The sequence below is a fragment of the Parus major genome, chromosome 4A (assembly GCF_001522545.3).
Source record: "Parus major isolate Abel chromosome 4A, Parus_major1.1, whole genome shotgun sequence".
Classification (NCBI taxonomy): domain Eukaryota; kingdom Metazoa; phylum Chordata; class Aves; order Passeriformes; family Paridae; genus Parus; species Parus major.
The window spans coordinates 10080598-10091513 of NC_031772.1; the positions used below are offsets into that span (position 1 = coordinate 10080598).

At 45.8% G+C, this 10916-nt stretch overlaps 1 protein-coding gene across 8 annotated transcripts in view; it reads left to right on the plus strand.

Annotated features, from left to right (window-relative positions):
• Positions 1–8792: 8792 nt before the first annotated feature.
• Positions 8793–10916, plus strand: part of STAG2 (stromal antigen 2) — an 80866-nt gene continuing 78742 nt past the window's right edge. For 5 of the 8 annotated variants that reach the window (XM_033514102.1, XM_015626416.3, XM_015626419.3 and 2 more), the window contains exon 1: positions 8794–8984. The gene's annotated coding sequence lies outside the window, so the exon portion shown is untranslated. Of the gene's footprint in view, positions 8985–10200; positions 10263–10916 lie in introns of those variants that run through there. The other 3 variants (XM_033514105.1, XM_033514106.1, XM_033514103.1) reach the window with 2 other exon arrangements.

Genomic DNA, 10916 nt, shown 5'->3' on the forward strand with positions numbered 1-10916 from the left:
TAATTAGCGTAGTCATCAAATTCTGACGGCTTGAATTAGGAAGATGTCTTTTCCAATTTACTTTGATTTTCACTATCTTAAAGAAACAGAAGAAATTACATGGCTTCTAATATTGGGCTGAGTGTTTAAAGAGACAGAAATGAAGGATGCAAATGAATGGAGTGGAAGCACAGGGGCTTTGAAAAGGAGGTTAGCAGCAGGACATGGGTGCCCTGGGAGTTGATTTTTGTATGAGTTACCTGGGAGCAATTGCAATATGTTCAAGCATCAGTATTCAGTAACTTTGTTCTAGTGGCTTCTGTATACTATCTTCCTTTGGTGTTATTTGAAGCAGCCAAACTACTTGCTACTCTGGATAAATGAGAGATTTACAAGGGTTTTCTATAAGGTTCTGAAAGTGCGTTCCTTAAAAAGCAAGGGAAGGCTTATTTAGAAACAGAGGGCTAAAATAAGGAGAACTCAAAGAGTCGATGTTATTGTTAATGCATGGAGCTTTTTCTCACTGCCTTGAAACGTGGGGTCTGAAACACACAGACTTACTCAGCTGATTGCAGCAGCTTCTGTCTCTACAGCTTAGAGCTGTCTAGACTTTTAAAATTTGTTTTGAGACTTGATCTTAAGCTTATAATACAATAAAAACTTCTTAAATTATTATAGCTTGGGGATTGGTTGTTGGTTTGGGTTTTTTTGTTGTTTGTTTTTTTTTAATTAGAGTATTTAAATATTCATTTTAACATTGTGTGGTTAGTTTTGACCACCGTTCTTCAGTGGGTTTTTTTTGTTAGCTGTATGTATAGTCTGAAACTACAGGACAAATAGTTCGTTAAAGTTTTCAAAGTGTTGCTGTTAATCAGCATGGATTTCAAAGCGACCTTTTTTATTTGTTTTTATTGTAATTAACAGAAATGTAAATACAATGGGTGGCTGGAATTGAATTATAACTGGGTAGGAGGTTAATGCAGGCAGTTGAATATGGTGTTCATGTGAAACCAAGCTGAAGTGATGTTCTCTAGGATGGAGCATTACCACGAGCAGTGACCTTTGCTGCTGTGGTCTTCAGGAGCTACTTGGAAGAGAATCTGCTCTGCCTTAAAAGGTGTGCAAGTTCAAGTACCTGGTGTGTGAAGGTCAGCTTTTCATAGAGTAAAGGAGGAGCTGGAGGTTTTTCTGGCTTTTGCAGTGTTTTTCTGTGGCACTGAGGATTTGAACAGGGAGCTGTTACTTGGCATTCTTTGTTATGTTGTTGTGCATGACTGACTGTTGGCAGCAAGGCCAGATGCCAGAGAAGGCTGCAGAGGTGCTTTCAGTGCTGCCACCAAGGCTTCTCCCTGTTGGTCTTGTGCAGAGCAGCTGGATTGGCCTCAGTTCTTGAACGTGGCTTGTGAAGGGTGCTGGTCCCCTTCTCCATAGGGTCAGATGGGAAGACCACCTTAATTCTTCATGGCACTGAAGTATGAGTGAATACTCTCCCTCTTAACAGTTTTTTGTGTGGTTTACATGCATTAAGTTTTACTGAGTAGCTTGAAAACTTGATCAAGAAAATCTTTCCTCCCCCCAGCTCCTGCCATGAATCACACTGATTCAGGTTGTTGAAAGTACCTTCTCATCTTGGCAAATGCCATTGTGTCATGTGACTCTGTCATGTCACTTAAAGAGCTCTACTGATGCTGCTGTACAGGAATTAATGTGCTGTAATTATAATGTGGCTTTGTGTGAGAAGGCAAATGGCCTGTGATAAACAACCTGTGTTGAAATTCAGATTTTATCTTTATAATTTTTTCTTAACCATGAATTCCTATTAAGCAATAGTGACAACATTACAGTAAAACTGCAAGTGTTAACTCAGAGAACATGGCTCTGTGACTAATTTACCAAGAAACTTGCTTTTTCCTAGGACTGGAAAGAAGATTATTAATTCATATTAATTTATGAATGATTTGGATAAACAAAAACCCAGGGAAAATCTGGGACAAAATGTTATTAATTATATTGTGAGTACATAATATTTAAAGCGGATCAAAAACTACTTGGTTGCTTTTAGATAATTACTAATTTACAGGTTTATAGCCTGGATAGCTACTGTGTTGGCTGAGATAAATTGTGTGATAAGTAATAATTGCTGAAAATGTATTGGAGAGATACAGGAATTAGTTTTGGTCTCAGATTGAAAAATGGTGCTTATTGTCAAAAAATTAAAAACACATTTGCAGAGTCCCACTGTGAAAACACCTAAAACAATCATTACAATAATTGTTGAAAAGCTGGGTTTAGTATAAATGTGTATGGTCACCTTCAAATTTCAAAGAGTGAATTAATAGAACCTTCCAGGATTACCAAGACAGCATTTAAATTTATTAATGTTATATCTTTTTGATTTTATATAGTTAGATCTTGCTATTGACACGAAACTATTGACACAATTTCTCTTACGTAACTTAATTTTGCAGTGTATGAGAGTCATCACTTAAGCCAAATAGTTAATCTTCTGAATACAAGCTTTTTAAAAGTGGATGTCAAGCCACTGGCATGTCTTCCTTTTTACTCCTGTGTTACAGAGAGAAGCTTCTGAGTCCAGGACTGACTTTACCTCCCTGTCCTGTGTAACAGACCCATGTGATGTTACTGGAGTTGGTATGGGAGCTCTGTCTGCTGGACCACCAGAAAAGTAACTGCTGCTTCAAATTGTGTTGTGCAAAATAGATGTACCAAAATCATCAATTTGGCATCTGCATCACAATTTAGGACTTCTATAACTTTGTCAGCAGTTGCTTTCTTAAAGGCCTAATTGGCAATTGCAAGTTTCTTTTAGGAAGACCCATGTTCTAGGTTGGAAGCTTTGCTTCTGCTAGGCCCACAGCTGGAACCAGAGGTACACGGAGAAGTCGGGACTTCCTGGGGGAGTGAGAGTGGGAATTGCTGTTCTCAACGTCTATGGTGAGCACCCCAGGTGTGCCCTGTGTCACAGAGGGGAAAACACTTCATTCACAGCTGCTGGCAGAGGCTTTGCAGGACTGCTACTGTCACACTAAAGAAAGTTGCAGTCTAAAAGAAGTATTTTTATCTTAACGGTTTTGAACATCTGTGCAACCCACCACCATGTCATAAACTGTTGTATTCCTTGCTACTTGTTATGCATTGTGCTATTTACAAAAACCTTTAATCTCAGCTAATGACATGATCACACTTTGCTTTGCTTCCACCACCCACTGTGTCAAGAGTTGAGGCAGCAAAAAAGGCCTTGAGCCCCAGACACAACTATCAGTAGGGGAGTGACTTGTGAGAAACACAGTCTGGAAGAAACCTTGAAGTTCGTTGATGGTGAAAACTAAACCAAAGGAAACTCGTATTAGGGACAGACATATATAGAGGACCTTGGGAATGTGGTAGGTCAGTCCCAGAAAACCATACAAGTTTATCTGAAGGAGTTATCTGTTCCTTGACCTTATCTGTTAGTAACAACCCTCTGTTTCCTAGACTTCCCCTTTAACTCCCTAAGTTCCAGCCTTAGTAGTCTGTGGGGAAAAGACCAAAGTACATCATCCAAATCTTATGTTTACCTATACACAGAGAAATGCTGTCCCATATATTTGATAGAGGATTTTCTTCAGAGCTCAAAAACAAAAGTGTTTGATTTTGTTTATAATTGTTTTGCTCTATGATCCTGGGGAGAGGTTAAGCTGAATAATGTAATTTCTGTCTCAGTTCCATGTTACCGCTGAAGATCAATAGATCACGCGGACACAGGTTGAGGTGTGGTGTAAGAAAAAGAGTAAGTTTATTTTTCCCCCTAGGATTTATAGGCTCCTGACCACGGCCAGGGATTGGATGGTCAGGATAACACTTTCTCACTGCACTGGCTATGAGAGATGCCCATCACAAGACATGTAACAGAAAGAATGTACACATATCTATGTTTACAGTTACTGTCCTGGGAAAGTCCTTAGAAAACTATGTTAGCAAGCTCAGAAGCTGAGTTTTCAGGGCGACAGTTCCACTCTAATTTCACCTAACCAAGCCAACCTCCTTTCTCCCTTTTTTAGGCAACCACTGGCTCCGTGTCAGAGTCTCAAGGGGGCTGGAGCCCCACGAGCTCTGATCAGCTGAGAACTCTTTAGTGTTCCTGATGGGTTAGGTGCTCTACACATCCAGAGTATGATGTAGTTTCACTGGGTTTTAGCTGTTGCTCAGCTAAAGCTGTTTGCCTTGCTTGGCACCAGTTGTGCTATTTGGCCTGTTTGACTTTATTTCAGTTCTTGGCAGCTTCTCACCCCAGCCCTTTTTCTGTTGCACACTCTGTTCTTTGCTGCCTTTAAGTGGGCCCTACCACTTACCTGGCTTACCCAGTTTGAAACATGTTTCTGTGGTTCCTGTTCTTCCTCCTCAGACTTTGTCACTGATGCTGTTATAGTGCCTGACTCATAAAATGGACCTTGATTCAGGGTCCCTCTGCCTGGCCATAGCTACAGGACACAAAAATGTCTTGCCTGTGTCTTCCAAAATTTCTCTACATCGGGAAACAGGAGCACATTGTGTCCTGAATCCAGGAGAGGTGGCCTGATTGGTAACACTTGTTCCTGTACCTAGGGTGAAGTGATTCCTCAATTGAAAGCGACTCATCCTGACTGCAGCCAGGAGAAAGAAGGGCTTTTCATTATTTCCTACCAAAAACTGGTGTGGCCTTTACACAGTTTGCTGATGGAACTTTAGAACCCGGCTAAGGGATTTTTATGTCAAAGAATGAGACATAGAAAGAGTACCTCATTCAAACAGGAGAATGAGCATGGGTAACAAGTGGCACAGAGGAGTAAAGCTCCTGCTCATAATGCAATTAGCAGGAAGGCATCTGAGACTTACTGGGATTCTGTTAATTTTTAGAGCTGATAATGAAGGAGAGTTAAAACTTCCTTCCTTTGTAGTGGTATGGGACAAACTGTGATTCTGTGCTCCTTCACAGAATTAGCAGGCAGAAACTTACTGAATCTAAGAAAATTCAGACATGAGTTCTGGAAAGATCTAGCGAGAAATAGGGGCATACAAGGGAGACTTACATAAATGGAAAAAGGAAGAAATTATTCACAGAGCAGGGAAAGACCTAAAGAGCTACTGATGTGCAATCTCTCTCCTGCAAATTATGGGAAAGTAACCCATTTTTTGGTCTTTATTTTTGTTTCTTATGTAATAGCTCATCTTCAAAAGGATTTAGAGCAGATTTCCCTGGAGTGACTAAGCCAGATTCAAAAATCTGAGAAAAAAATTTTGACTGGGAAGACTGCTTTTTCCCTCTGTACCTATCTCAACAGACAAAAGTGTGGTCATGGCTTATTCAATACAGGCCATCACAGCTACCACCTCACCTTTAGACAAATTCAGTATACAAATTCTGGTTTCTTTTTCCAATTCTCTAAAGAAAAGTCTATAAATAAATAAATGATTGGTGATGGTGGTGTGCTGGTGTTGGGTTTTTTTGGTTGTTGGTTTTTTGGTGTATTTTTTTCTTTGTTTTTGTTTGGTTTGGTTTTGTTTGTTTTTTATTTTCTTTTGGTTTTGTTGTTTGTTTCTGATTGGTTGTTTTGTTTTGTTTTGTTTGTTTGTTTTTTTAATAATACAAATGAGGAAATCTAACTGCAGAGGGGGTTCCTATTATTCAGGAAAAAGAAAAAGAAGCATGAAAAGAAAAGGAAGCAGCATGAGCATGAATCTCCTGCCTGGGAAAATGAATCAGCCATCTGGCAGCTTGATTTTATTCTGATCTTCTCTAGTGGCGAATCTCTAGCCATTAACTCAGACACAGAATTGGTATCTGCCCTCTCCTTGCTCAGTTTCCTGTGTGTGACTGATCATGAAGGTCTCTTTGGATCAAGCATAATAACAGTGCCTGTAAAGTCTTTGTTAAATCCTCTCTAAATTGGGCTCAATATCAGAAATGGTAGAATTTGAACAACCTAAAGAGTAGCTTTTTTGAGAAAGATAGTCCTGTGAAATACTTTCTCCTAGTTTTTCACAGAACTTTTTTTATCAGATATAAATCCTTTCTAGACAGGTCAGAATTGAAAATATCTCTATTTCTTTATAATGCTTAGATAGCATTTATTTTTCTTTTACATTTCTCATTGTATTGGAAAGGATGCTAGTGTGCTAAAACTATACAGAAACTTCAGGATGGTCTTTGGTTTTTTCCCAAAGCCTGAAACAATGGTAGAAGCCCACTCTGGTAGCTTAGAAAGGAGTGGTGTGCTTGCAGAGGAACTGCTTTCATCATCTTCCCTCTTGTACCAACTGGAAGGCTCAGTCCCAGAAGCATGATCTCTTAATGAGGAAAATAAAGGATTTAGGCTCTTCAGAGAGCCAGTTTGGCCCCCTTAAAGGTGAGGAATCCTCACAGGGCTCAGTTGACTTAAGAAATTCTTGTCTTCTGGTCACTGGAGCAGAGCAGAAACTTTCCTGGCCTAACCGCAGAGCTCAGCACCTTCAGCTGTGCTGACTGAAGTGGCCTGCAGTTGTACTGGAACAGCTCAGAGAAATGATCTGGGTTGGGGGGGCAGGAATCAAAACGGTCCCTTAGAAAACAAATGTCCCTCCCCCCTTCTCTGATGAGGCAACAGTTTTGCTAAGACAGAGCTGAGCAAACAGCTGAATGGAACAACTGTGAGGGAGGAAATTGAACTGGAGAGTGTGAAATCCTCTTAGGCAGGCTCTGTGACCAGGGGTTTGTAATGTGCTGCTGCACCTGGAGTCTGGTCTCTAGAGCTTTGTCACAAGCCAAAAAAAGCAAATTCTGTCGTGTGAGTCAGGACACACAGAAGTGTTATGGATCTGGGCTTCCAAGGCCTGAGTCAGCTTTGGAAATGGGCTGAACTCTCTGCCATGGTATTGTCAGTGCTTGTACACACATTCCTTCAAAGCCACACCTTAAAAACTATGTCATGTTTTCTTCACATTAGGTAAGAACATTTACCTAAAACCTCTCAGCTGGGAGCTCAAGTGTGAAGTACAGTGTGAAGTACAGTGTTTTTGGAACAAAATGAAATACATGTGCTGCACATGTATTTCATACACAGCTGACTGGAGCTGCCTTGTGTTGTGCTCCTGCCAGCTCCTGAAGTAAACTGCTATAATCTTGCAAAGTTTTGGATTGGAGTTGTAATATGAATTATCCCTATTGTGTCTCAAGCAGAAGACACATTACTGGAATTCGGTGTGCAGGAAAAATGTAGTTAATTTCTATGGAAAGATTGCCTATTTGGCAGCTGTCAGAAGTTGACTTTGTATGGGAAAGGCACAAATGGATCCTTTTCCATCTATTCCTAAGTGTCGTTTTATAACGCTATAAATAATTTTTAAGGCTTACATTAAGTTTGATGGGTTTTTTTTTTTAAATACACAATTTTTTTACAATTTCCAGATAGTATCAGATTAACATTAAGATCATCATCAGCATCTGTAGCTGTAATTGAAACTGTGAACATAATTGTATAACTGGGCATTCAGGATGCTAAAGTGTTACCTGTAAGACAGTCTTTCTGCTTATTTTCTTGTTAATTTCCCCTGAACTTGACTGAAAGTGCAAAACTATTCTGAAATGTGATTTCAAGCTACAGAATATAAATTATTTTTGTAAGCCTGTCTCATGTACTGACAGATTGTATCTAGAATTCCTAAGTGTCATCAACTTGTTACACTATTTTTTTGGGTTTTTTGGTATTTGTTTGTTTGTTTGTTTTTTTAATTTAAAATACTCCTATTCTAATCATGGTTTCCATTTTAAGTGTTATTTTTTCTGCGGGATGCCTCATCTTAGTTTTGAAAAGACTGGAACTGCTGGATACTCTTAAGTAGCCTGTTTTAGTTAAGCAGGTGAGCAGAGTAACTCAGTTTAGCGACTGCTTAGTTATGCTAACGCTGTCCCCAAAATTATAAGTAGATAAACACAAGAGGGTGATTAGAGACTAATTACCAGGACAAAACTATTATTGTGCTGACTGATCTAAATATAATCTTATGTGGAACTATTCAGCAAGAGCGATGTGGTTAACATTACACGATAAAGTGAAAAATACCCAGGTGTCACATATTGTGTATCTGGTTACCTTAAGAATTCTGTTCTGCTTATATGGACCGCTTTAGGTTCATATAATCCTCATGGAAGGACAAAAAGGGAATCCACAAATGCTCAGTTAACTAGGAACACACTGGGCGATGGGCAGAAGCAGAAAGCGTCCCTGGAGAACGCTCCCGACCACACGAGCTGCCATCGGTGCCAGCAGACATTGCTTCTGTGCGCGTCCTGCAGTTCCCAAGATAAGGCACCCTGCAACCGTGCGGGCAACCGTGCGCTTATCTCCCAAGCCACGGGCTCCTTCGCGCACGACTTCGCTTCCTGGCGGCGGAACGTAGGGAGCGAGGGCGGCCCGACGGTGCGGGGCGCTTCAGTAAGGCCCAATTTCGCCTCGGTCGAACGATTATGTCTAATTACTACAAGGGTGCAACGGCAAAGAGCCCCAGGCCTGCGTGCGGTCGGGCGCGTCCCTCGGGCTGGCCCCGCGTCCGAGCTGCCGCTCCTTTTTAGGCCGTGCCGCGGCCCCGCTCTCGATCCGATCCCGGGCCCGCCCCACGGCAGCTGCGCGCCCGCCCCGCGCGCGGCCCCGCGCATGCGCCGCACCTTGTTTACCCCGCTCGGCTCGGCGCCGCCGCGGCCGGCCGGCAGGTGTCGCCCCACGCCCAGGAGAGTGGGCCCCGCTGGGCGGCCGCCAGGTGGCGCCTGCGCCCTCCATTCGCCCGCGAGCCGCCGAGCAGCGAACACCCCAAACAATCCCCAGCGCCGCCGCCAAATTAAATAACCCCGACCCGCCCGCGCCCCGCGCCCCCTCCGCGCCCACAGCCCGGCACCGACCGGGACGGGCGCGCAGCCGGAGAGCCGCGCCGGGGATACGGGAGCGGAGCTGCGCGCCAGGGCCTCCTCGCTGCCTACGCCGACACTGGGCAAGGTAAGTTAGAAAATGGCGGCGAAGCTTCTGGAAGTTTGGCGGGGGGATACGGGATCGCGGTGCGTGGCGGCGATGAGAGGCCGGGCCGGGGCCCGCGGCCCCCGGGCCCGCGCGGGGCGCCAGGCCGGCTGGCCGCGGGGACTGCGCGCAGCCAAGATGGAGGACGGCGGGGCCGAGCCGCGAAAACACTCCAGCCCCCCGCTTCCCCACCCCCCGTTCCCTGCGCGCCGTGGCGGGGAGGGGGGAGGCGAGCCGAGCGCGAGTGAGAGAGGGCGCCGAAAGCGGTCCCCCTGCCCGCCCCGGCCCCCTTCCTCCTCCCCAGAGCCGGTCGCGGGCAGGCCGGGCCCGGCGCTCGGCGAGCTAAAATGGAGAACCGCCTTCTTCTCCTCCTCCTCCTCCCCCCTTCTGCCGAGCCGAGCAGGGGCTGCCGGCAAGATGGAGGACTCGGGCATTGTGTGCGTGGGGTGTGTGTGCGGGCGAGCCGGGTCGGGCCGCTCGGGTGGGCAAGCGAGGGTAATTGGGTCGGGGCCCGAGCCGTGCTCTGGGAGAGCGCTGGGCCGCGCAGAGAAAATGGTGGGGCGGCTACCGGTGCCTCGGGGTCGAGTGTCAGGGGGGGCCGCGGGCAGGGGACTCGCACCCCTGACAGCACTGGCCACAGCTCCTTTCCCCCTGCTCCCCGCTGCCCAGCAGCCGAGTTCTTTCTTCCAGCCCGCTCCCGGTGGGTTCCCCTCGCAGGGTAGTGCCGAGGGATCGGGGTTTGTCTCCTCAGTTTCTCTTCCGAGAGCTGGGGCAACTCTGGCCGCCCTTCCCCATGATTGCATAGGAGGGCTGGCGGGAGGGTGGCTCTTTCGGCCCAAGTGAGGACGTAGGAACTGACCTGCACCTTCCCCACTGCCTCCCTTCGCTGCCCCCCCGCCCCGGCGCGTAGCTCGGGGAAGGCCTCTGTGGGTCAAGTTTTCCCCTCCGAGTGACTTTGGCTGAGCTCCTCGGCGGCTGTCCGCTAAGAGGAAGAGTTGTGGCAGTTTCCGTTCGGCTTCCTTTATTTTTTTTTGTAAAGAAAGGGCGCTTGCCAACTTGTGCCGGGGACGCCCGATGCCGGGAGCCGCGTGTTGCTGGAACCCCGTTGGGCTCTCGCCGGCCCCGGTGGGGGAGGGGGACAGGAGGAGGAGGAAGGAGAATGCTTCTTACTGGGGGGTTTTGGCGCCACTTTTGTTTTAGATAGTGTTCCTCTGCCCCCTCCTCCTCGGCACGCACTGAACTGAGCTGAACCTTGCCCAGGTAGGAAACGAGAGCTTTCCTGGTGTTTCTCTTTTCTGGGCGGTTTTCTCTACACGGATTTATTTTTTAATTTTTTTATTTTTTAAAGATTTTTATATCTATAACTATATACATATACACATATATAGTGTTGCTGCGGTGAGGGACGGAGGGACGGAGGAGTGAGCGGCCGCAGATGGCTGGGCTAGGAGGCCCTGTTTTCCGGGAATTTCTCTCCCTGCCCGAGCGCATCCCTGGTGCTGGGCGTGCTGGCCTTGGGGGCCCGCACCGCTGGGCTCCCGGCCGCGCTGCCTCCATGCCTTCCTCTGTTCTGGTAGCATTGGGTATAATCCGTCTGTCCCGTGGAAATCCGGGACCCACCGACCTCAATTTTTTTTTTCCTTTTTTTTTTCCCCCCCTTGCCCCCGAGAGCTGGCGCGGAAGCGATCGGGCCCCTCTTTCGGTGCTTTTGTTGTATTTTATTTTTTGTTGTACTGCCTGGGCCCGGCTCTGCTTTCTTGTGTTCCCATGGGATGCGGCGTTAGGAGGTGACACAAAGTTTCGATTACCTCGTAGTCCGATGTTCTAGTTACTGAGGGCGAGTGGGTGGTTGGTTGTTCGGTTTGGTGTTGTTTTTTGTTTGTTTGGGATTTTTTCCGTTTGTTTTATTTTTTA